This window comes from Tyto alba, unplaced genomic scaffold (genome assembly GCF_018691265.1).
Source record: "Tyto alba isolate M040663 unplaced genomic scaffold, T.alba_DEE_v4.0 Super-Scaffold_7, whole genome shotgun sequence".
NCBI classification, from domain to species: Eukaryota; Metazoa; Chordata; class Aves; order Strigiformes; family Tytonidae; genus Tyto; species Tyto alba.
In genome coordinates this window covers 32,972,371-32,999,518 of record NW_024881328.1, presented here as the reverse complement: position 1 = coordinate 32,999,518, position 27,148 = coordinate 32,972,371, and the positions used below count along the sequence as shown (strand labels likewise).

Here is a 27,148-nt window from a genome sequence, read left to right as displayed (position 1 = left end):
ATATGCCATTAATGATCATCCAGGCCACAGCTGTATATTTATTTCTGCGCATGATTTCACACTGTCTCTCTGACGTCTTTACCTATAAAGTCATTCAGTCTTCTCTTGAAAATGTGAATAAAAGGCCAGCTGATTTGTTCCCAAAGATAATCAAATTCTGCAAGAAATGTCTGTGCTGTTTTTTATACACTACTGTTGCCTTTAAGGACAGAAGTACTTTTTAAATCTAAGTGTTAAAGCAAGTCAAAGGCAGGAAGGTGAGTCAACTAGGCACTCATATTAGGATGAGATAACTCAATGCTTTCATACTGCAGGATAGCTATTTCATGATCTTTTGCTTGCAAAGGGAAACAGCAGTTCTGATTAAACACTATTTTATCTGTGCTCTTTGTAAGCATAACTCAGTGAAGATGACGGTATGATATGGCTGAATTTTCGAAGGCTTGTGCTTAAAAGACATGTATCTTTAAAGCTAGTACCTTACGTGGATTCTCTCCTAATTAAGAACACCTGTAGAGGCCTGACCAGACCCTGTGGTTCAACAGCAAAACTGCCGAAGGGCTCTGAAAAGGCAGAAACTTTGTGTTGTCTTTTAACCTAAATTATAACAGGGTTCAAGTCTGTGCCAAGCAGAGTAAAGCTATATAATTTATGAGCTATGAGGGCAGCTCTGGGCCCCTCTCAGGTGATTTTTATCAGTACGGTAGCATAAACAATTCTTCACTTGAACATTGGGAACCGGGAGCACTGGAAGGCCTGCTGTATAAAGGGGATCCAGCCTGTGCTAGTATCTATGTAGCCCACGGATATTCAGGTAAGTGTGTTTGCATTCCTCTTCTTTTGAACAACGGCTGAGGAAGAGGTTGTGCTGAGCCCTTCTGCAGTGTCCTAGAGACTGAGCACGGGCTGTATGCCGCATGCCTACACGAGGTGCAGTTTGAAGACAGTGATTTGGTTTTTGCTGTTAAAGTTTTGAGCTTGTTAGAGAGGATCATTTCTACTTTGTTTGATTCATTGTCTGCCTTTGTTTTGGAAGGCTCAGTTGTGCCATACCTCACCAGTGGTGTAATGGGACTACCTACAGTAATACAAACTGCACTCAGTTGTAATGATGGGTTTGGGCCCTTGCTTTACCTGTGTTTTGAAGAAATCTTATTCCTATGCACAAGCAGGTGTTATTTAAGGACTGGTCCTTAAGTCAAGTGGAAAACTATTAGATGTAAGAAGAACATATAAAGAATTCTTTTATTTGTTTGCTATATGATATTAATGTAGTTATAAAAAAGATAAAAACTAGTTTGTAACAAGCACAAAATGACTGTATAGAACAGAACTCAATGCATTACGTTCTTTTCTGTCAGGGTTTGAGGGGCTTTGGGAGACTTAAATAATAAGCTGTTACTGTAGCTGCATGTTCTTTTCAGCAAATATTAGGCAAGAGGTGAGAATAGCCTAAAAATGTCAGCTAACTAGAAACAGAACTAAGGCAATGTCCAGTTGACCCACTTCCAGAAACAACAGATAGGCTTCAGGAGCATCTGGCTTCTGTTTCTGTCTCAGAAGTTTGGTTTTTCATGATGGGGGGTGGGGGGTGGGGCAGTGTTTGTTTGGTTTTTTTTTTAACTCATTTTTACTCTAATCATTATAGGGAAAGGGATACCTTGAAAATCTTAGTGCTTGTTGTTATTGCATTTATTTCTAGTAGGTTTTGCCCCTTCATTTGCATCTCTTGCAAATGAAGTTTACAGTACAGTAAAAGTTTTGAAGTCTTGTGTTTTTCAAAAGTATATCTTTAAGAACATATAGTTAAAAGGCACATACTTTTATCTGAATAACAGAGTACTCTTGAGAAATCTTTGTTGATACTAGCTGTTACTGGGATATTGATTTTCCCTGAGCATCCTGTTCTGAAAATTTATTTCTGGCCTAGCTTCTTCATGTAGTCACATAAAATGTGTGGCACATCCACCACTATGAGGTATGAGTTCAACTTTTTTTCCCCAATGCTTGCTTTAAGAGGAGAAAAGAAAATCTGTTCTGAAGTAATAGATCCTGGGTTTTACTCAGTGCTTTACTTGTTTGAGGTTTTCCAATTTGTTGTGTATCTGATGAAGCAAAACAATGGAACCAGTTCTCAGACAGTGTAAGCACAGTGTCACAGTGTATCGATGGGCTGTTAAGATGCATGGATGTATAGCTGCAATTACAGACTGCTTTTCTTGAAAAGAGGCTAACCTGATGTATTATTCTGTCTCTGTAATGAGTCTCTTTCTGTTTCTTTGTCCATTCCCCACAACACTTCCATCCTCTCTCTCCTGACACTAGCACATCAAGAACTTACTTGCTGTCTTTTTGCAGATGGGTAAGAACAGTACTGTTGACAGATAGGTCTGGACCTGTAAATGGGATTACCTGCTTTACTTGAGTCCCCATACCAGATGTGATTTCTAAAATGTATGTTGAACTCAAGACTTCCTAAAGGTGTACTTATAGTCCATAACACCTTTTGCTAGCAAGTGTGAGAATGATTTGTTCTATGTTGTTTGCAAGAGCAATACACACAGATATGCTGGAGCCCCAGGAAAGTCAGAAGAAACACACCTTATTGAAGTAGGAAGTGGGTCCTTATTCTTGCTACAATAAACAAAGGCTGCATGTTAATTTTGACAGAGCTTGGTGTAGGTGATTTTATAAAAGTCCACTTTGCTGGCTGCTGCTGTTCTGTATTGTGGTAGTCAACTTGTAGCAGCAGTCAGAGCTTTCCAGTCATGTCAGTGCTGTCCCAGAAAAGTCTGACTATGCCACCTCAGCTAGGAATAGAATTCAGGCAAATTATCAGACCTTAAAACAGCCTTGAAGATCTCCTAACAAGTTTTGGATAACACTCTTTGGAAGGTCTGTTTAATTGGGGTATAGATCAAATATTCTTTAAGACAACACTTTGGGGCATCAACATTGCTAATGTGTATAGATGTGAAAACCTGTTGAAACTTCTAAAAGTTCCACAAAAAAAAAGAATTTAAAAAATCCCCCCAAACATCATTTCAGTGTAAGTAACCTGTTTTCAAGCAATGTAAATAAGCACAATTCCGCTAATTGCAGCCTAGTGCTGGGGATCTACATTCTAGCTTCAGTGGTGCACAAGCAAGGCCAGCTAGAGCAGGTTGCCCAGGACCATGTCTGGATGGCTTTTGAGTATCTCCACAACCTGTGGACAACCTGTTCCACTGTTCAACCACACTCATGTTAAAAAAACAAACTAACTATTCTCTTGTGTTCAGGTTCAGTCTCCTATTTTTTAACTTGTGCCCATTGTCCTGTCACTGAGCACTGCTGTAATGAACCTGGTTCTGTCCTCTTTACAGTTTGTTAGCAGTAACTTCACAGATAGATATAGTTGTAGAAGAGATTATTAAGGCAAGCTAGCTGTGTACTGTTCTGTTTTGTCCGGCAGTTTCCCCAAGGTCCAAAGCAACACCTGCTTCAGTAAAGACCCACTGAGTCCCTCTGCTGTAGTCCCTACCAAAGACAGATGTTTGAAATACGTGGATCTTAAAGTTGTTCTCCTGCTCTTCAAGCTGCAAAACCTGGTTTTCTGAACTTAGAGTCACTGCGTTCCAAGCATGAGCTGTCTTTCAGTTTCACCTTGACTCTCTCAGTGTTTGTCAGTTTTAAACCTTAGAAAGTTTGCAGTTTTGCCTGAATTAATTAGATAAGAGAAATGGGTCATCTAAGTCTCTGTAAACTTCAGCTGCTACAGAGATTCCCGGTTGCATATCTCTAGCAAGAATAAAATGTAAAATGAGAAAAGCCTTTTCTGGTTTTGGTTCCTGATGGTTATTGTTAAAACAGCTGCAATAGTTGTCTTAATTTAAATTTAAAAAACAAACAAAACCTCTTTGAAGTTGCTCTATTTTTTAGTATTTTTTTGTTACGTTACATGCTGATTCCTGCAGAGGGTGGCGTGGGGAAATACATTTCAGGCTCACCTTGCTAGTTGCAGCAGAAGGGTACTTGTTATTTAAAAACTTTTTCTTGATGAAAAGCTGGAGCCTTGCCCTCATTAAGCACTGTCAGTTGTCATAACTCTCTTCTGATGCCTAGTTACGCCCCGTAAGTCTGGGATAAGAAGCACTTCTTGCTACATGATTAAAAGGGAAACTCTTAGAATTGTTTTACAACATTATGTAAGAACTGAGTTGGGCTGTAGGTTGTCCTTGGACTTGAAACAACCAGGGCCACAGTTCCAGCCTGAACATGAGCTCAGTGCTCTCATCTTGGAGTTCTTAAAAATTTTAAGCCTTTATGGTCTATGACTAACTTTGCATCTTAGGTTGGCACAGTCTCAAAGTAAGGCATTTCCCTGCATCTAGAAAAAAGTGGATGCAGTCAGTGGCCTTTTAAAGCATGCTGCAAGAAAGCTATACAACAGCTAGAGGCATCATGTGTAGGTTGTTTAATTTCTTCAGCACCATTATCCTTTTAATAGGTGTGTCCCAAGTATAATAATTCTCCTTTCAGAAATCCAGTAGAAGACTAAATACTTGACTAGTTCAGGCCAATGACTTTTATGGGATCTGTACTGTTCTTTGTTGTATATTTAATGCAATGGGTTTGTTCTATAAACACAAGAGCAAGGTCAGATTTCTCTTGTCAGGCCTGAGCATCAAGAAAAGTTAAAGTAACTTTCAATTAAAAACTTTTAATATGGAAAGTACCCTATCTAATACTTAAAGGGTTGTTCATAGTGTGATTGAGTAACAGCATAACTTTATACAAACAACTTCAAAATATACATCATATGAGTGTATAAAAACATATGGAGCTAGTTTTACTGGGTGATTATGCAGGTTGTAACATCTAATATGTCTCACTACTTCATTTTTGTTGCACCTTTCTGCTCATTGTGAGCCTGTTTAGCTTTGAACCAGAAAGAAAAATGAGCATTTGAAATAACAGAAGAGAAAAAGTAATATCAAAAGCAGTTTGGAAGCTTCCCTCTCCTTTGTTCCCCAAGACTAGATCTGAGATGGATGTTCTCATTTGTTTGAAAGGAGGAATAGAAAGTTTTGCCTTAGAGCAACTTAACGCTGTATCAGACATGCTTTGTCCCTAAAATAAGGTGTGCAAGTTATAGTTGTTGAGGTGGACACATTGTTTATCACTGTGAACAAGCACAGAACACTGGCCAGATGAACCAGGCAGCATTCTCCTTAGATATTTGAAGGTATGTTGCTAGCTGTGGTGGATTTTTCTGTAATACCTCATGGGATGTCTCCCAGTAATAGAAGAATGTGGAATCTGATTATTCTATTTTTTTCCTATGTTGACCATGTTTTGCCACCTTACAGATAACAGTAGTTTGTGTATAGGTTTTCCGTATAGGTGTTCATTAAACAGACAAATCTTCTGGTCAGGTTCAAGGGTATGTATGGATCATTAATATTTCATGTTCACCAGGTTATTAATATCTGTTTATGTATTCTCTATTTCTGGACTATTTTTTTTTTTTTAATTCACATTGTTGCTTACCTGACAACTGTGATGATCCTAGTACCTGACCAAGAACCACATAGATCTTTCTTCTTCTCAGCTTATTTTCTGTAATATTTGCATTTAAGGCTCAGTGGTGCTAACAGAGAATTGAGTTGGAGTTGATCAAAACGAAGATCACTATCTACTGATCTCTACCAAAATGTTCTGAGGACTTTACACTTCAATAAAGCCTCTTTAAAAGGCTCTTTGTGCCTAAAGTCAGATTACTGTGTGAAACAGTTCTTGTCATAGGACTGGACAGTACAGGTTTACCAAAATCCTTCACTCCCTTCAAAAGCTTATGTTGGACATCCACTGTCTTGACTTGGTGCTGGGGACGCTTTGTGTATCTTGTTGGTCATTGTATTGTTGTGACTCTTCTCCAGATCAGACAGAATAAGCAGCTCACCAACCTGAGCACGCAAGCTCAGAAACACTATAGGAGACCTCACACCAGGATATGTACGATAGGAAAAATGTATTGTGCAATGTGAATGTCCAGCACTTAAATGAGAAGGTAATATCTGTGTAAGATAAGTTCTGTCTGTTGGTGAGTACAGAGGTAAGCCCACCCTGGAACAAAGCAGTGTATAGCAGGGTAGCTGCTGAAAGACTACTGATGGCAGCCATAAGGAATGTATCCTCACGCAAACAAAATCCCTGCAAGTGAAAGTAGTGCCATGACCTAAAAGGCCAAGAAGTCATGCTAAAAAAAATAAGAATCTGGAAATCATCAACTTGAATCAGTCTACACTTTGAGGCAGGAAGGGCAGCAGGCTTGGGAAAAAGTTGTGTGCTTTGCACTCCTTGTGCTGTTAGGCCTTCAGGGGAGGAAATAACTTTCTGCAATGGCAGAAGATGATCTGGATGCTTCCTATAAAGAGGTTGTTCTTGGCTAGTGGAGCAGCTGGCTACAATCACAGGAATAATGCACTAGTAGGAGCCTTGAAAGTGGCTCCAGAGTTACCAGACAGGCACAGTTTATCTTCTGTTAAACTTCAGTACCCTGTTTCATCCTTAAGAAAATGAGATGAAATATAGCAGTGCTTTTTAGCCATATAAGAAATTCTCTTAGTTAAAGGAAAAAGTCCTGCTGCTAAAACAGTTCTCACAGTAGTGAGGCATCATCAGGAAGGTGAACAAAGTCAGGATCGGCTGCCAGAACAGAGCAATGCCTGGAGTTGATCCTGCTGCTGACTGGGCAGCTGCCTCTGTAAGGCAAAGGGAAATCTGCAAGAAATCAGTGGATGACTGGAATTGTACATGTTCCCAGAATCAAAACATTAGGAAAGAGGGCAGGAAATATTTGAGGAAGTGGAGGGAGACAAACCCATTTTGCACGGAAACAGCATGTTTGAAGAGCAAGCCTAAAATGGGTTCTGTCAGGCATGGACTAGGCAGCATGAGGAGGCATAGTTTCATATAGCACTGTATATTTTCGGGGTTTCTTCAAAAGAAAACAATAGACACCCGTCTCTTGGGTAACTAATGGTGCCACAAGGACTAAAAAGAAGCAAATCCAAATTGTGGATTATGGCTGTGCACATTAAACTCACAGTAAACCAGAAATAAAATACAGCTTAGGTTGGCAACCTCATTTAGGGGACAGGGATTACTGTACTGCTATAATTGACTTCAAATATAGTTTGGTTGATTGTAATGAAGGGACTATGAAAACTGGGAAAATTTAATTGTATTTTCTGTAAGACTTCTGTCATACTCAATAAAAATATTTCCATTTTTATTAAAATCTATGGATTATTTTCCTCCTTTACTTAGGCTCTTCTTGTATAAAGTTGCTACAACACTTTATCAGTGTGAAAGTCTAACCCTGAAAACCTGCTAGAGAATTGCTCTACCCACTTTTCCATTCAGATAAACGATAAAATTCCATGTGCATGAAGTAGCTTGTGTGTTTTACCGGACCAGAGCCACACCATGCTAGTAACTTTAATCTCACAAACTCTTTGGTACTGCCATGGTCCGTCTTCCTTGGACATTTCTGTTGATGAGAATTGCTTATTCACAGTAAGCTTCATCACAGTTCAGCTGGAGCTGCTCTAGTTTTGATCTATTATGCAAACAGAAATGTCAGTGTACTTCCTTAAATTAGCTTTGATTTATGATTTCTTTTTAATCTGTGCTAATTTTGGGGCTACTTGGCAGTAATACATAGTTTGAAAAAGAGCATTAGTGACTCAAATGTTGTTGCCAGGTTTCTGTGGTTAACTTTTGCCTATACCAAGCATTAAGCAATTAGGTCTTAGGCCTGGCAAGACAAAACAACCTCTCAGATGTGGCTTACTGTCAGTTTGAGAAAACTGCTTTTGGCAATGAGGAATTTGAAAGAAAAAACAGAATATTTATAAAAAGTAGCTATATGACAAAATGTTTTTGTAAGCAAAGACTAAACAGCGTTTGCAAGATTTTTACCTGTTTTCCTAGTATTCTGGAACACAGGTTAAACCATCTGATAGGTCAAATGAAAGATCTTGTATGAGTTTACAGTTCTTAAACGTACATTGTTACAATATTTTCCTGAAAACTACATAATTTTTTTTCCTTTCAAATATTTTTCTCCATTTCAGAAGGTTTGATAGACATGTCTCAGGTGAAAAGTTGTCTTTAAAATAGGTGCCAGGTATTATATAGATTAATTAAATTGCCTACAGCAAATGTTGAGTGAACAGTGGGTATACAGCATATGGGTATCCACACTGAATGAAAGTGAGCTTTCCTTTAGTGGGGATAGCCACACAGCACCTCCAATGCTGGGAATGTTTTATAAGCCATATCACAGTGCATACCTAAAGCACTGTATTGACTGTTTTTTTCATGTTACAAAATGGGAGAAAACTCACTAGAAAACAACAGAGAAAGACCACAAACTTTTTTTTTTTTCCTTGCTCTGCACCATCTTAATAGATTGTATATTTTTAATTATGTTAGCCAGAATAAACCAGCTACAGAACCATGTTCAAAGTGTTGGATGACATAGGACAGTAACTACTTACATATCTGAGTTAGGTATGAACTTTCCATCACTGCTGCATGACTTGCCTAGCTTGTTTAAAACTGGGCAGAACTGTGGGACTTCATAGTTCCCAGGTCCACTAACAAACTGTGCGCCGTGCTGAGCTGATACTGAGGACATAAGTGTGCATGCATACTAAGGAATGAGTGAAAAGCTTTTTAAAATACTCTTGACCAGCCTCTGAACTGCTCACTGCTGGCTCATGTGAGAAGCTGGCCTGGAGCCTGGCTGCATGGGAATGCCTGGTGCATGGGACGCAGCACCTCTCACCTGAGACATGCCAACTAAGGGTTGAAGATCATTTATGTGCAGTCAGGTTCCAGCTTCAGCTGTGAATCGCTGCCCTGCAGCCACGGTGCATGCCAGCTGCCTGTGCCCTGGTCTGGCAGCATAGCAATCAAAGGGCTCAGCTCTGGCCACAGGTGAACTTCATTGGAGCACATCAGGCTGTCTCCATGGCAAGAAGCAGACGCTGCAGCCTCAGCCTTTCAGCTGAAAGCTGTGCTGCTTCAGCAGTGATTAAGGACAAGGGCAGTCACTCAGGAAACAACCTCATCTCTTCCATGTTTGCTGCTGAAATAAAGTCTTTTCAGCCTCCATTTTGGGTGCACTTAGGCTTCCTCCCCTTCTTTGGTGAAATCCCAGAACTCTGCCTGAGACCATGCTGAAGCACGAACTGTGAATGCTACAAATCTTCATAAGTCAAATCACATCAGCCTCAAGTGGGTTTTTCTAAGGAGTTAAGATGACCAAGAGCATGTAGAAACCCAGAGACAGCCTGGCCAAGAACCAGTGCAAAATGCCGAGGTTGGGTGGCCAGACAACAGCTCTGGAAAAGCAGTTCTCTCTGCTTGATGTCATTCTTTGAGACCCAGGATGAACTCTGTGTGAGAGGGTGATAACATATAAAACAAAGGATATTTAAACCACCAAATTACTTGAAGCAAAGATTTTGATGATACAGATTCCTTAAAAAATATAGCTGTGCCTTCAATATAAGTACAAACCAGCCCTCGTATTTCTCCTTTGCATCTGTCTAGGCATATATTCTGACTTCGTGAGGGATTGGAAGGGTTACTTGGGTTTTGGGTTGGGTTCTTCTGCTGAGAAATGAGAGCTAAGGAAAAATGTTTGAACAATACACTGCTTTTACTGGAAAGTTTCTTAATAATGATAGTTCAGAAAAAGCTTAGCAGAGTGTTAACAGAAGTGTAAAAGGAAGCCAGGTAAAAATGGCTTTTGCAGAGAAGGTAGCAAATGTTTTTGGATTTCCTGTCATAAGACAAGCTTTCGAGTTCTTGTATCAGGAAATCAAAGAGACTGAGAGGAAACTTAACCATTTGCCAAATACTTTCAGTATTCCTAACAGGTGTGCAGAAGGAATGTAATCTCTGCTACAGCTTTTGCAAGCTTCATTAGAATGCACAGTTAAGGACCTAAAATAACTAAGGTTTGTAGGATTATGTTGTTTTATTTTCCCCTGACAGATTTGGACATGTTGGCCATTTTCAAAAAAATTTGGCAAGAGTATTTTTAAAGATAGTAATGTTCACCAAAGTTTTATGAGAGCTGTTGAATGAGCAGGGGAGAGTGTTCCTATAGCTAGTGCTAGAGAAGTTGCCCATGGATATGTTAGGTGTTGCCCACGCTGATCCTGGTAAGATTTGAGACAAACTGCAGGATCTTCTCCCAATAAGCATGATGTTGCACAAGAAACACGGGGAAGTAGAATAGGAGAAGCTAAGACTGTGTGTCTGATGATAAGAATATGGCTTCTGTTTTTCTAACATAATTGTTCTGTGCTGCTAAGTAGTTTTAAACCACCTTTTTGTAACTGCTCATTAATGTACCCTGTTAGTGCCCCAATTAACATTTTGGAAATTGTGAGGATTTGGGACTCTCACTAAGGGGAATTCCTAGCTGGAGATGAGCCATTTCTCCAAAAAGCAAGGAAAATGCTTGCTATGCTGGGGAAAGGGATGTTCTCTCCTAACTGTTCTGCTATTATTTAACAAAGCATAAATCCTACTTTTCTCCTCCTGTATGAAGCAACGGACCCTGATTTCTTACAGTCTGTCTGCACCACCACTTTCCTACTTAATACATGTAACTTAAAGTTCAGCAATGTTGTTCCCCAAAACCCCTTCCCCTGTCTTCATGTTACGTGTTATCATCAATCCATTTATTTTAAATAGTTGGTCTCTATAGTTATCTCTTATCTTTATTCCCTTAGGGATCCTATCTATACTAAACTTGTAGGCCCATTTTCTGTTCTCATGAGTCCCTGGAGTCTTTTATGCCTTTCCATGTACCTGTTTACAAGCTACTTTTGAGGGCACATCTGTCACTAAGAGACTAAAAACTGAATCCAAAATTAACTAAATATAGCTGTTCCTCAGGGAAGCGCCTTTACTGATAAGGCTATCAAATTACAGGAAAAAATAGAGATGTAGAACATAAGTCCTGTACAGCCAAGAGCAATTAATAGTATTCAAACAATGGCTAAACTGGCTGGGTAACAAAACAAGGTTCAGTATAGCCAGGAAAAAAAACAATGCAGCAAACTACTTTAACTAAGTAGTGCTGTTCAGGCAGCCTTGTCTTGCCTCCTACCTAGGAAGCCAACACGTAGTCTGGGCTTTTGCCTGCTCCTCAACAGGCATGATAATCATGGGGGCATGACAGTTGCATGATTATCATGAGGTTCCCTCAAGGAAGAAGGCCAGCACCTTGGTTGTTGCACTAGCAAACCTACGTTGATGATGGGTATCCACTACAGGTTGGACAGGAAGGATAGCTGCTTCAGGGGTGGGCAGAAACACAGACATTTTTCAAAAGACTAGGCTGTTCCTTTCTCTCAATTCTGATTCTCTATGTACCCTCATGACAAGACATCACTTGTTCTAGTGCTGTACAACTACCTTCCTTGTGAGACTTTCTGTGTCTAAGAATGTTTGAAGCATCAATTCCTTCAGTTCCTTACACCACCCAGTGACTCAAACATTCAGCAAATCTTCAAGGTAGTCATTTTCAAGGGTGGTAAGCGGGACATATCAAACAGACGGAGAAAGAGAGGCAACAGTAGGAGAGATGATACATTTCACTATAGCAATGCCTATCATTATTGCCAAAAATACTAACAAAATCATAAATCCAATGTTTGTGAGCCATATTCTCCACCATCCTCAACACATTTCTTTTCACGTTCTTTTCCAATTTCACAGCTTTTACAACAGCTCCTTTACTTTGCCTTTCCATTAACACTTTCTGCTAATACATACATTCCATTTCATGAGTTTCACGATCACATTATTTGATTACAGGATGTGTCTTGATTTAGGTGTCCAAAATTAGGATAACACCAACAAATGCACATATCTTAAATAAAAGTTCTTAATGATCTACAACTAATTACTATCGATTACAAAAAATGTTTAAGGAACCAAGCACATTCATAATGAGAGCAGTTATGGTGAATATAACAACCCCATTTGTTAGGAGTTTGAATACACCAATCCGAGAATAGCAAAAAGTTATATTGTTATATTCATGGTGTAGGGGCTCACTGTGAGGTAGGGGGTCCCAGCAATGTACAAGATTACAAGGGATCTCCACCTCCCAGGAATACCATGTCCAGTTCTTTCAGGCTGCAAGGCCAGCATTTGTAGTCTCCAGTCAGAACTGTTGCTTCCAACAGGTAGCATTCCACATGTCCCTCCAGGTTGTAGATCACTGGAGAGGTATGTACCAAGTTGTCCCACCATCCTCTTGAAATGGGAATGAGTCATCCCCCCAGAAACATTTTCTCTTCCACTGTAATACACCTTTGAACTAACATTTTTAGTTCTGGATGCAAAATTCATGCAAATTTGAAAACTCGCTGACACAGACATGGGTAGGTCCACACAAAGACCTTGGTTTGTCCGATTCTGGATTGAGGCAAAACCAGTAATCGGTTCCCATTCCAAGTTATCCAAATTCCCAGTTGGCTAAGACAAGATTATACATCCACAAAGTAAGAATATAAACTCCTCCTGTACAATCTTGCCCTAGTAAAGAACAAAAAATAAAAATTATAATAAACCCATAGCGCAAATAACAATTGATATAGCCAGGGCTAATATGGTTTTCTGTCCTATGTTTTTTTCTAATTCTGCCAAGCACAAAGAAAAAGCACATGTAAGTTAAAACAAGTGTATTAATATATATACATAAGGAGACAAAGAAAAAGTTTCTGTGACAGATCTGCAAATTGCATAAAATCACAGGACACATTAGAAGGATGGAACAATCCATCTGGTGTTGATTCTGTGTTCTTTTCCATGGGCATCAGTGGCTATTCAGGCACACAAATTGAGCAGTGTCTTCAGGGCTAGTGGTAACTCCCCCACTGTCAGGAGGTCCACTAAAACTGGTTGTCCCAAAAACTGTAGCAAGTTTGACAAGTCTTTCTGGTCCTTTTCTCCAGGAAATAAAAAAGGAGGCCTGGGGAAAAATATGGTGAGTCTGGGGCACCTATATTTTCCCCAGTGACTATTTACTTTGGCAACTGTGTCAGGGAGCAGGGTAGGCTATCCTGCATCATGAGGTTTAAGAGCTCGTTTCAGTAACCTGTTTGTTCTCTCTACTATCCCATTAGCTTGTGGGTAGTAGGGAGTATTAAATACCTATTTTATTCCTTCTGGTTTTGCCCATTCCTGAACCACCCCAGCAATAAAGTGATTGCCATTGTCTGATTGAATTGATTGAGGTTTTGGTAAAAGTTTAATCCATAGTTTCAATCCTTTTTTTCTCAGCTTCTTTCTTTACCACACTCCAAACTGCAATCAATTCCCCTTCCTGACTCTTCCCTCCCCTTCTGTTACAAGCCACTCCCCTGAATCAACATGTAAGGCTACTGCCTGGTATTTCTATACCTTCCCTTCCAATTTTAGGATGCACCAGCAAACCACACGTTCCTCAGGTGAGGTTCGAATGGAGGAACTGGCTTTATAAGGGAAGGGGGAGTTTCCTGATAAGATTGGTTATCGTGTGGCTCCTGTGTCTGAAGTATCTTGGGAGCTCCTTCTTCTATCTTGTGCTTGTGACAATAGTGATCTAATTGTACATACCATTTCCTGATTGTTTCTTGTTGCACCACCCCTTCAGGGGATGGGGTCCCAGCTAATACTGGTTTCAGGACTGTAAAAGGCCCTCTCACAACAACTGGATGTTGCTTTATGGTCTTTTCAGCTTCCTGTAAGGCCAGGAAACCACAAAAAGACCCTTTTCCTGAATTGAGTTTGGGAGCGAGTTTCATCTAATTGCTCCCTTAGTATTTTCTCCTGTTCCAAAGTCTCTGTTAAAGCATATGTAACCTTTGGTTAGTCACTCACTCAACATCAAGTTGATCAGAGAGGCTTGTTATCTCATTTTCTAATTGTCTCTGCAAAGCCTTCACCAGATCTTGAAGGGATTTTTTTGCTTCCCCTTCTGCCTGCTGTCTCATGTACTTATCCCATTGTGCTGAGACTAGAGCAGCTCCTAAAACTGCAGAGATGACTGCTTTTCCTTTTTCCAGTTTGAATCTCTTTCCTTTAGCTAGAGTAGAGATTCTATCCACTACTGCTTGCAGATCATGCCAGTTGTTACAGGCCCGAGTCATACCAGGGGGAGAAGGTCAAGCATTATAGGTCTGTAATTTCTTCAGGAGAAGGGTACAACCTAAAATTGGATCTCCCAGGGAGACCATAGTGAGCCTACAATCAGACCTCGCAGGGAAGCTGTAACAAGCCTACAATTGGTACTCCCAGGGAGGCCATAACATGTATGCAATTATGGGAATCAGATCCCTTGTCATCCCTCAGAGGGCTGTCTCCCTCTTTTCATATGACTCCTGTCAGAGAGGGGCTACACTGAACCCCTGGTCCCAATGGTCGCTTTAATACCAACAATGAGATCCTGCCGACTACACCAATTAAATGTTATGACCCAAACTGGGAGACCAGGGAGTTGTAAGGGTTCTGTGATCCCCTCAGGTTAAATTAAGGTGAAAAAAACACCAAATGACCAGTTGAAACAACTTAAACTTGGAAAACAATAGTAAGCAATGTGGTCTCTTTCCACTAAATCAAAAAGAAAAAGACAAGACAGAAAGAAAGGCCAGTTCACCATTCCAAGTTGCAGCATTGTCTCAGGTCCAGTTATCTTGACTGGTGGGTGCACACATAGCAAAGTTTTCTGTCACCTTTTAAGTTCATCTTATCACCTGATTAGCATACTAGACAGACAGAGGCAGGTATTCCACAAACTCATTTTCATGAGAGACATGAGGTGGGCAGGTGTTCTCCACTACCATCTTTACTTCTTCCTCAGTTTTTTTCTTCTTGGATGATTGTCCAGCCTTTAGCTTATCAGTCTTTTTAGCTCAAGTGCACTTCCTTGGGCAGCACTCCTTAGACTAATCACAAAGCCACAACTTGTCCTTGAGGCTTTCTGTGTCCAGGAATGGAGTTTGGTTTAATGGTTTAATGCAGTTTTCCAGGGAGCAGGAGGAGGACAGTAAATGAAGAGCTGGCTTTATTTCTGCAACTGCCATTTTAAAGCAGTATGGAAATGGTAGCTGAAGTGACAGCCCTGCAATGACTTTGGTGAGATGTAGTGGAGAAGCTGTGGAAGGCCTATCATCTGAAAATAAACTGTAATAGAGATGCTAGGTGATGAAGATAAGCTTCGAGATGCTATGAAGTCCATGTTTAAAATACTGGCTTGGGATAGGATAGATTGAATTAGCTAATGTGTGTTTAATTTAAATGTAGGCACTCATCCGCATATTGCTGAGGGTAGGATAATATTTAGAAAATGAAAATTTGTACAACCCATTGTGCTGTCGTCTCTTTTTTGGCATGCAGAGCTAGAAGGAGGGCTGGGATTGGAAGGAGATTTTACAAACACACACACACACCCCAAAAAAAAAATAGGGAACAGAGGAGCTTGCAGACTCATTTCCTACACAGTCTTGCATGGGACCAAGTTAGTACAAGAGTACAAGCTTGCTCACAGTCAAATAGCTTATCTATTCTTGCAGACCCTTCCTTGACTTTCATTTCATTTGACTCCTCAAAATACCTTCTGTCCTTCTGCCTTAAAACCGAAAATCTTTCTCCTTCTCTTCCTGAATGTCCATAGAAAGAAAATCTTCAAGAGTTTATGAAAAACTGACAGGCTGCTCCTGCTTTCAGTGCCTGCTCTGGTCCATTGTTACCTTCACTGGGAATGTCCATCTTTGCCTTTTGAGTTAGGGATACACTTTCTAGTCTGAAGAACTATCAATAGACCCAATCAGTGCTAGGAACTATAAGGAACCTGGGCTTAATCAACAAGTGTAAACCTCTACCACTCTCAGATATGAAGATGCTGGGGCAGGGGTGTCCAAGTGGCATTTATGAGCTTCTATCAAAAGCTTATAATTTGGCCAAACTTGGATGGATTATTTTCCTTTTTTTTTTTTTTTTTTTTTTTAAGCCTTGGAACAGCACAAGATCCCTCCCTAACGTGTTCCTCTTCTCTCATTCCATTTTCATGCATATAGTCTGCTGTGTGAGGCATAGGAAAAAAATGTTACCATAAGTGTCGGTAAATTGCTAGAATTGACAGAGCATTACACACACACATTAAAAATCAAAAACAAAAACAAAACAAAACAAAAAAAATAAAGCCACTAACTCACCCTAACTCATCCGTACTGGGCATGGAATATTTAAGACCAAATGGCTGAAACCTTGTAAAATGATAAGCAATTCTAAATACATCTTGTGAGAAAGAAGTGATGAGCAAGCATATTAATATGTATTAATGTTAATATTTGCCATTAACCAGTTCAGATTATGCTTTACCTTTTGTGTTTACTTGCCTGTTGTGAGACTGGTTAAGTAAGAAAGAGAAATGATACTTTACTCTTGGAGGGTTTAAATCTTAACTTCTGAAGTGTGGGATGCTTTTGAAGAGTGATTAGTACTTATTAGAAAACATCATAAAACACTATATCTGTTTCTCTATAAATTTACATCAAATGTGATTCATCTCATAAAATAGTGATAATGAGGTTTTCTTTTAAGTGTTAAGTTTGAACTCAGTGTCAGATTTGAAATCCAAGATGGGTTCCTTCATTCTGGTTCATCATCGATAATATGTATGTAGGTCAAATCAGATTTTCATTGACAATTGCATAACCTTATAGAGTTGGTGTTGGATGGAAATAAACAATTTTCCTCCTAGCCTCCGTATTTTTGTTGTTTTTAATGAAGAACAAGGAAAAAGTAAGTCTTCAGCATATTTTTTCTGGACCTGTAGAGCTGAGAAGATAAAAATAGCAAAACACTTGCATTAGTAAAGGAAGCTATTAATCTACCAGGATACATCATATGCATGAGCTGAATATAAGAGTGAAAGAAATTAAGATGGAGTACCATATACTCTGAAATGTGGTACTGGTATTGCTGGAAATACTTACACCAAATGGTGCGAGGTAGTGGAGATGGTAAACAACTAGGCGTTAGTAAGGTACAATCTCTTCATGTTTTAGAAGTGATAGCAGAGAGGCAAAGACAAGGAACTTAACTGGAAGTAGTGTAGTGGCTATGTTTTTCTCTGTAGGTAAATCAATAAACAACTGAATTTTTCCTAATAAACTCTCCAAAGGTAATCCTACTGGTCTGCATAACTACTCTGTGCATGGTAACGGTAAGACTCAAGGAGGTCAATGTGCCTTGTGTAGATTCCAAGCCTCCATTTATGATTTGTGTTGCTCAAAGAAGATGGCCTCTTATATAGAGTGTCTAATCAAGAGATTACAAAAACTCTAACCATTATGGTTTAGGAAGTAAACTTTCATCTACAGAAATGAAAACAGGATGTAAACTAGCACACATTTTGCAGCACAAGATGTGCTTACAGTAAAATTCCCCTGTGGGACTGTACTCAGCTTTGGGCTAGAGGGCAGCTTGATAGATGGAGCAGTTAGTTTCCCTTTTTCTTGCCAGTTTCTCTGTCGGGGGGCAAAGCTCTGAGCAGTGACATATACCACACCAGATGAAGCAGGGAGGAAAGGAGATGTGGAAGAGATGTCTATTGTAGGAACTGAGTGTAGCTATGTTTGTTAGTCTTTAGCAGTACACTATCTTTATGTCCTGTATTCAAATATTTATTAACATTACAACTGAGCCACAGATGTTTGGTTTAAAATTGGTGTAAGGAAATCATGGTCTGGAGTCAAAAAGCTTCCAGTTCACAATTTTTAGGAAAATCTATAAGGGATAGAAGAGAATGAAGATAAAATTAGGCCAGTACAAAAGAGAGCACAGAAATCTCAGCACATGAGCAACACTCCAGGAAACTCATGCAGAGCAGAAAATTACCTTAAAGCTCTTTGGGCTCTCTCTGCTCCAATGAAGTAATAGAAATGGACATGGGAGAAGTATTTGACCTCCTTGACCTACTGCTGCTTTGAGCCTTGCTACTACTTCATCTAGTGGTGATCTAGTGACATGAAGCTTGCAGAAGATGGAGTAACATAGTTATGGTTCAGAGAGAAAACAGACTTCTGTAACAGAAAGATAAGTTCTTAAGGGGTGGCAGTTGATGGTCAAATAAAGTACAGAGAGCAAAGCACAAGACAGGTAAAAGAGAGAGAACACTTATAACTGTCCTGATGAAGGGAAAGGGAGTGCTCTAGGTTGGTATTAGAGAATCTAAATGAGTAAACACACCAGTGAAAGAAGTCTTAACAGTGCCCCACTGAAGAAGCAAATGCTTTAATCAGAGCCTGAACAGGCTACAAGAAATGGAGCAGTCAGAAAGGAAGAGTTGGCATATGTGAAATCTTAAATCATTCCCTTACATTCTACCCTCCTCAGTCAGATTGCTGTTCTTCAGTTTTTGCTTACCCTCTCTCCCCTTCATAGTGAAATTCATCTGTGGTCACAAATGATTACTCGTTTTCTCAGTATTAGTGCTCTTATGATCTGATCTTCTTTTAATCTCACAGTTGAGATATTAACATGATGGGATCTCAAACATGTTTAAAAACAAACAAACAAACAAACAAACTACAATGCACATGCAGACTATCCTACCTCATTAGTTCTGCTTGGTCCAAACCAACATATTCAGCACTGGATAATGGCCTGATCTGAACACTGGTGCTTTCAATTCACTTTTGATTCAGTCTGAATGTAACTGACAATAGAACCAGCCCCTCTCCATTGAAGCATTTTTATATCATTAGCATCTAGACAAGCTAGCTGAGATCAGACCCTTGTCTTTTTCTAAATACTATGCCCTACACAAAGCAAGACTGTAAAACCTTTGCAATACTAAGATTAAGGATAATCAACCCTTCAATAACAGTCTGTTGGGAAATAGGCTGCTAGTTGAAAATCTGAAATAAGTGAAAGCAAGCTTTTGTTCACAGGCTGGCTGAACTGTGTTTTCAGCACACAATAAAATTACAATATTTTACAAATAGCTGCCTGCCAAATGAATCACAGTAATAGTCTACGTGGACACTCTTTATCTGTCCCTGTAGTGAGGTAATGCAGCTTAGACAAAGCTTGCATGAAAAAATATACTGTGTCTGTAGAAGCAATCTGCTTCAATGTAGAAACATTGATAGTATCAAGGAAGCTGAACAGGCAACAAATCATTTTATTGCCTCTTCAATATAAAACTCAAAAGAGAGCAGAGAGCCTTAGAGCATCAGGGAAATAAATTCTGGTGGTCTTTTGACTGAAACATAAGACAAATATTGTGGCAGCACCCCCAAGAGTGAGTTCTGAAGCTTCCAGAGATATGGTATGCATTTTAAGATCAGAAGATGTGTACAGCAAAACATGAAAGTCATCTTTTAAGCTGAAAACTCTTAACTACGTGAAGTTCATTTCACTGCTGCGCTCTCTAGTGAACAAGGACCATACCTTTTATACTCCATGTGACAAATTTGGGGCCTTTAAAGGAATGGAGCATGCAAGGGACTGAGTAGTGAAAATATAGCATCTTTAGTTTGGGAACAGATGGGTAAAAACTTTGGTTCATAGCCTTTGAAGACTTCCATGTGTACTTATTTTATGCACATAAATCATCTTTTTTTATTTCACTGGAGTACCTAATATATAAAGCTAAGTAAGTCTGTGTGTGCAAGTAAAATGCCTTCTGCTGATTCTGCAGCGACTGACTGCCTCTGTTGTAGAGCAGAACTTCTTGCAAGCCTGCATTACTGTATTTAATCCCCTGTGTGTATGTGCATTGTTATGTGACAGTGTTGTGTCCCTGTAAGCATTCCAAAGCATTAACCTGTTTCTGAGAATACTTTATAACTGACCTAATGGTAAGCATCCAGAAATGTGGGTAAATTAGCTGCTGATCTACAGGTTAAAGAATTTAATAAACGGATTTTCACAGTCAAGTTGCAATAAATATTATGGGTCTTCACTAACAGCAGATTGATCTTCCTTTGGTGCAAAGCTTAACTGTGGTGTATTTTATCAGTACCGTGAGCTATTATCAGCAGTAATACTTGCTAGAATTGCACTGAAAAAGGTGAATAAACTTTAGTAATTGGGTCTTTAATTGAAATGTAAACATATGATTTAACAGATTGCTTGAACAGATTATATATTAAAATGAAACTGAGTTATGTTACTTCTTTAGAACATTAACTGAAGTTAACAAATGCTGTATGAAGAAAAATGAATTCCCCAGAATTCCACTGCCAGCAGTTTAAAATGCATTCACTAATCATATGTGACAAGCATACAAACAACTAACCCCAGTTGGAACAGATCTAGAAGATGGGTTCTTGACTGTGTTGGCAGGTATCTAACATTGTTTTTAAACTGACTTCTGAGCCCATTTCCCTGGTGTTGCCAGGCTATTATAAAAGTAAGGGCAATTATTATATCAAACTTCTAGAGCATTTGTCATCATCTAGATGTTAAAGAATTTTAGCAAGTGATGTGTTAGTTTAGGACTTCAGGATGAACAAGGTATAAACTTGTAACAAAATAAATTTAAAAGTACCTTCTAGCTTTATGATTCCAAAGGACTTAAAGCAAGGAAAGAACAATTAAAAAAAAAAAAAAAAAAGATATTGTATCCTGTCTTGTCATTTAGTCATGTCTTGTGCCAATATTCATTACCATTCCTTCAGCCTTTCTGTCCATATTCCCAGCTGTGCTAATCATTAATTAAACCAAACATGATGGCTGTATTTAGAACCCCTGTAGGAATAAGTCAACCCTTAGTAGAAATACTTAATCATACCTCCATTGTCGAAACCAGTATGTCCACTGGAAATTACATTGGTAACCAGACCTTGCTTTTTCTTTTTGCTCTTTTTCTTTATCTACTATATATAAACAGTTTTGGTTTGGTTTTGGAGGAATGATACTTTATGGATATGGGTTGAAAAGTAAGGGTAATTTTAAATGTCAGGCACAAAAATTTGATTCAAGGAACTGAATTTGCAAACTTAAATAGTGCTGGATTGGAGGGATTGTTTGGGTTTTGTGTGCTTTTTCATTGTTGTTTTAAGTATTAAAATGCCCTGTAATGTTTGGTTTGTTTTTCTATTTCACAGTGTTTTACTGAGGAAACTTAAGAGATCCAATAGCTTACAAAAGTATAATACCCAACTGTGTTTAGAATTGTTAATATCTGTACAACAATGTGGGAAATGTAAAGGGGCTAGTTTTTAAATTGACTACCTGAGCCATGTGATCTAACAAAGCTTCCAAAGAATGAAAAGTATGATTAATCTGGTAATGACTTGTTTGATCTCTTACTACCAAAGCAACATAATCTGTGTTGATTTATCATTTCTCTCTCAAATCCACTTAACTTTATTCTCAATAACCTGGAAAAATTCTCCCTTACACTTCTAAAGCAAAAATTTAAGGCTGAGATTTTTCAGAGTCCAGTGAAGCCCAGGTGCCCAATGCCTACCGACTTCTAGTGGAAATAAAATGGACTTTCACAAGAGGCCCAGCCCAATGTATTGTTTTCCAGCTGTTTCATTTAAAGACATATTTGACTTTACTGTGGCTGTAACTGCCATGACACAAAGCTCTGAGGTATTAAATAGATCTTAACAATCTGGTTATTCTCAGTGTTGCATCTTCCTCCCACCTTGATGTTACTCTTCTCCCCCACACCCCCCATCTGCTGCAATCTCTGGAAAAGAGCCAGAACTACATATGCAAAGGACTGGCACCTCCAGCCTATAGCCCATCTCTATGCAAGTGGGCATAATTCAGCTCCTCTCAGACTACAGTGAACTTGGCAGGGAGCAATGGTACAGGCATACACTTCTCATGCTGTACCATACTTCTATCTAGGCCTGCTAAGGCTTGGGGTTTTTTTTTGGTTTGGGGTGGGGCTTTTTGAGCCATATGAGAAATTTGCAGTCAGGGGATGAGTTATTATTGGTACTGCAGCATGTCCTGCAGAGAATGGATAACCATGGTTAGTCAGTGTTTGAACACCTCATTCATGTGATTAATTCAGTAAGGAATTGGGGAGGGAAGGAAGGTTTCCTTTGTACTCTATTCAGACTCTGTTTCAAAAGTTACTGTGTATTGTAACTGCTAGTAGCTGTGGTGTTGATGCCTTGTACATCATAACTTATTCTGCCAGTGAGGGGATCTCATTCTTAGTTATTCTATGGTGGAGTCTTTGGGGTTTTGGTTTTCTTTTTTTTTTTCCTTAGTGCTGCTAGCTTATTCTCGGTTTCATTTATAGCCTGTAATTAGCTGTAGATTTGCAGTAGCTTTATATGGACCTATAGTTAGCTTGGACTCTTTTAGCATCATAATTCAAAGTATTCCATCCCTGGCTCTCCTAGTTTCTGCCAAATGAGTTCATATATATGTCATCTGATAATTATATATAATATACATTGTGTAAAGCTGCCAATATAGCCACTCACAGTTTCTTCTAGATTCTTCCTGGAAAAAAGATTTATTCTTTATAGTTTTGGGGTTGTGGTTTGGAGGTTTTGAGTTAGTTTTTTGGATTTTTTGGGGGGGGGGGTTATTTGGTTGGTTGGTTAGTTTTTTGGTGGTGGTGTATTTTTTAATTTTAACAATCCTGCTAATCTGTTGTTAAATCCAGATGACGCTGGCACATGTGACAACCTTTGAATGTTAGTGAAGCTATTTCTGTGTTCTCATTTTACTTCCTTTTGGTTCAACATCACTAAAAGCTTGTGATTTTCCCACTTAGATCAAAAGAATGTAAAAACTTTTAAACTCTTTTCTACTATAGGTCCTGCTCAGGTCTGAAATATGACATGCTGCCATCATAATAGTAGGGATTTTTTTTTTTTATTTGGGGAAATGAAAAGGTAGTATTCCACACCACTGCAACCCTCTCCCTGACACACACTCTTAGTTTCCATTTCATATGCCAGTAAAGGCCAACATGAATCTAAAATATGATTTGTTGTCAAATAATAATAAAAAATACTCTGAGTTCCTACCCTCTCTCATCTACACTAGCGTACAGCCCCATCTTACTTCCTTGTACACCCTCCTTACATGCAGCTGTTAAAACATTTGTCATGAAGATTTTTCTGTCTTCATTCTGGAGAAGTAGTGTTTAAACTCCAGATCTCTATAGAAATACTGGTAATGACACAGGTTTTTCTTCATAAAAATAATATAGCAAAAGATCCCTTAGAATAGCACATTCCTGGTGGAAATAATGTGATAGAGCAATCATATTTTTTTTTTTCACGTAGGTCTTTCTGAATAGCAATAACAACAGCTGCTAGGCTGCAGGAACATTAGGATGTGGCCCTAGACAGAGTTGGCTTCTCTTCTACAACAGATCCTTCAGTGGCTTAGAAAATGTAGCAAGGATTGGTGAGAGCAATCATTTTGCTACCTTTTCGACTGTGTGAGATAAACTTGTGTTTCGCTCCTTTCCTGTACACCATGACCTCATCTGCAAAATGATGAGGAGGGAGAAGATAAGAATTGTCTTCGTTATCTACATGTGCTTCATCAGTACTGCTTTACGATGCTGTAACCTCTGTCCATTCTCACATCTATTCTCAACTGATAGGATTATTACCATTTGTAATAAAGTTCAGTAATCATTGATGTAGACAGTGAACATGATACCTCAGATCTGAAGATACAGTAGCTTGATTCATCTCTCACAGATGACTTTCTAAAGGATGCCCAGTTCTCTGTAAAGCACTTGCCTTCAACCCATCATTTGGGGCAACCGTTTTGAATGGTAAAGCTTCCTGTATCAAAGGAAATCAAATGAATGTGTGTGCATATATGTGTGTGGCTATTACTCACTTGTTTGCCATCTTGTAAACACATACATTTGCTATATTACATCAATTTTTATGTTTAAGCATATTACATAAAATTCTCAGTTAACAACAATCATGAGCTGCAGAGCTCTGATCCATAGCTAAGATTAGCACACCTCATAGCTGAAGAGTTGCTTAGATTTTGTTTGGGCCCATCTCAAATAAGTCTATGCTAATAGCAATTTTCTGCCTTTTCTCTGCTGCCACTCCCCAAAAGCATTTACAATACTTGCTTACCCTGGGGCTTGGGAGGGAGGCAGTCTTTCCAGCCAAACTGCTGTGTTAGCCTTTAATTGGTTGTTGGGAGGAGCTGAAGCTAAGTTAAAACTTTCACTTTTTTACTAGATTGATGACTTCCTGGCTTTCCTTCATTCTTTGTTTCTTGCTTATAATCCCAAACCTGTACTTTTGGATCCACTGAGCATGGAAGGTACATGGGACTTTGGAGCTCCACACAGCAAAGACTGTTTATCTTTTCAGTTTAGGAGCTAAAGAGAATAGCAAAGGCTAATTGGGAGCCTAACTGTTGAACTAGACTGCTTTTATCAAAATGTCTCTAGTCTCTTTGTAATGGAGAAAGTCCAAAACATATAAACTGATCAATAGATTTAAAGGCCTGATGGATTCTCTTTCTTTGAAGCTTTTTACAAAACTGCCTTTCCCATAAGCACAGGCTAACCTTGGAACCTGCAGGTATGCTCCCTTCAAGCTTGCTAGAGCTCCATCCAGTCTGCGGCACAGCTAGAACTTGTGCTGTTTCTATCTTCTTTCTATTTTGGACATGCTCAAAGAAGATTGAGAGCCTAAAGAAGTGGTATCTTAGCAGAACTGTCAGCAAAAATTCCTGCAGTCCAGCAGGGCTCTTCTACTACCTCTGAAACTGCCTCTCTGTGAGTGTGACACTGGTTTAGCTCCAGCTATCTCTTAGCATGACAGGTATGATCTTCCTATTGACAGGCACTGAGGCTTAATATAAGAAAGGACATATTCCATAAAATAAAGGTGATAGTTCTAAACTTGGGGAAACAGCTGGAGAGGGGGGAAAGGCAGGGGGGGAAGGTTTCTAAGTGAAGGAAAGAAAATGTCTTCTCCACTGGAAGATATTTTCAATTTTACCAGGAATCACCTTTCTCTTCCTAATCATTAACCAGAGTATCCACAACTAAAATTCACTACCTGCATTGTTCTCTCTATCCCCTACATCCAGTCAAAAACAAAAGCAATGAGTAGCAGGTACTATTTCCAGTCCTACAGATCCACATTTGCCCAATTACGCTGCCTTCAGTTCTGGTGTGGGCCTCAGGATCTTTGCACTACATTCTGGTACATAACAGACAAGTCCTCAAATCATCACACTGCCTCATCTTAAACAGGAGGCTTTTCCTGATTTAGGATCATTGATTGCTTTGTCCTGAATCTCTCTTTCATAGACCGGCCCTTTTTCCTAGCTCTAAAGTTGGAAATGTTGTTAAGAGTATATTCCTGTAGAGAAAGGCAAGGTAACATATAGTGCCGCTAAATCCAGTGGCCTCCAAAAATTTCTTACGTGGTTTGCAGTTACTGCTTTTTAATTCAGCTGATTAAAGAGGCTGCAAACAAATATGTAACACTTAAACTGAGTGTGTATATATATGTGGGTGTCAGTTTTAAAGATGGAAGAGAGCCTAGAAAATTCTTAAACTATACAAGCTTTTTAACTAGGCTTCACAAACTACTTTCCCTTTGGCCTCAGGCCCAGTGTAACCATATTATGATTTCTTGGCATGAAACTGTGTCTCTGATGGTTTAATTCTTCTGTGAATGACTAACACTTCACCAGAAAGCACAGAAGAATGGGTGACCTTCAAACAAATAATTTTTCAATACCTGAGAACCTGGCTGGGAACTGTACCGGAAGCATGTAGAGCTGGGTATTGTACCATGAGCACTGTCGCTTCCTTTTATCTTGCACTTCATGTGGTTCTTAGACCCTCTCTGATCGGTATCACTGCAGGAAAGTATCTCTATCATATTCTTTGTGAGAACAAAGGGCTTCGCAACCTGGTTGCAAACCCGATTAGTTCTTGCAGCCTTTCAGAGTGGCTCGCCAGGTGGTAGGTTTCTTGCCAAAAGGGAGGCTAAGCTTAGCTCTTGGGTTCCTGTTGACTTCCAGACTCACTAGGAACTGGGTGATGCTGAATGCCCTCCGAGTCCTGAGTAAGCCAGAAAGATGCATCCTTGGTTACCAAATGTTTATTATCTACCATTACCTTTTAGCTGCTCATTGGTAAAACAGGTCAATGGCTGTAATGCTTGGGAGGAATGCCAAACAGGAAAACAAACATTTCCATGTTTATGTGAGCTGTTTCCTTGCTCACAAAAACCTAAGTTGCAAATATGCTGCTAGCATGATATTTTGATGCCAATGTAACTGCTTTCCAGATAGGATTGAACTAGGCTTTGCATTACTGTGGGGAAATACGTGTCTGGTGTGGGAAAGGAGGCAAAAGATACCAGCAGTAACACCTACATAATTCAGAAACCCCATTTCCTCCAAACCGTCAATAACTTTGCATGCTAGCATCTTTCTCTGTCAAAAAAAATTAACTTTTACAGGGACAGCTACTGACTGTCAGTCAGCTCAAACCAGAGATCCCCTGGATGAGAGGAGGTGAATATGTCACCTTCCTCTCCTTGAGAATCTTCTGAAGCCTCATATTTCAGTGTGGTGCTGTTGCTGGGCATCACAACTCTGATTGGACTCCCCTATATGCAATTAATTACTCTGTTCCCTTCCTTTGATGCTAATTAGCCAAACTCGGATGCAATGGTGCTGAGTGAAGCAGCTCCAGGTGTAGGCTCTGTGAAGATGACTTTGTCCTCAGAAAATAGTCCAGATTTTAATCATACTATGTAGGTGAGTTAGGGCCATTGTTCATAATTTAGGTGATTAATATGGGCCACTGTTAGTCACCTTGGTGGGAGACTAACAGCTTGGGATCTTACTGAACCTCAGTACTTCTGCTGGTGTATGTTCCCATGAAAAAAACAGGGAACACTCACAGTTTTGGGATCCTTCAACACTGGGCTTCCTGGTTGTGAAACACAGAAGTATTGTAAAAGGTGCACTTGATAATAAGTATATTAACTGTCAAATGCATACCCTGCAGCATGATGTTCTTTCCAATAAAACAGGCGGTAACAAAACCAGATTGCACTGGATAGGGAGTGTTCAACAG

At 39.4% G+C, this 27,148-nt stretch overlaps 1 protein-coding gene across 1 annotated transcript in view; it reads left to right on the top strand.

Moving 5' to 3' along the window:
* Nucleotides 1–716: 716 nt before the first annotated feature.
* The window catches only part of SLC39A10 (solute carrier family 39 member 10), a 96,633-nt gene continuing 70,201 nt past the window's right edge, over nucleotides 717–27,148 (top strand). The window contains exon 1 of the mRNA XM_033010815.2: nucleotides 717–814. The gene's annotated coding sequence lies outside the window, so the exon portion shown is untranslated. The remainder of the gene's footprint in view (nucleotides 815–27,148) is intronic.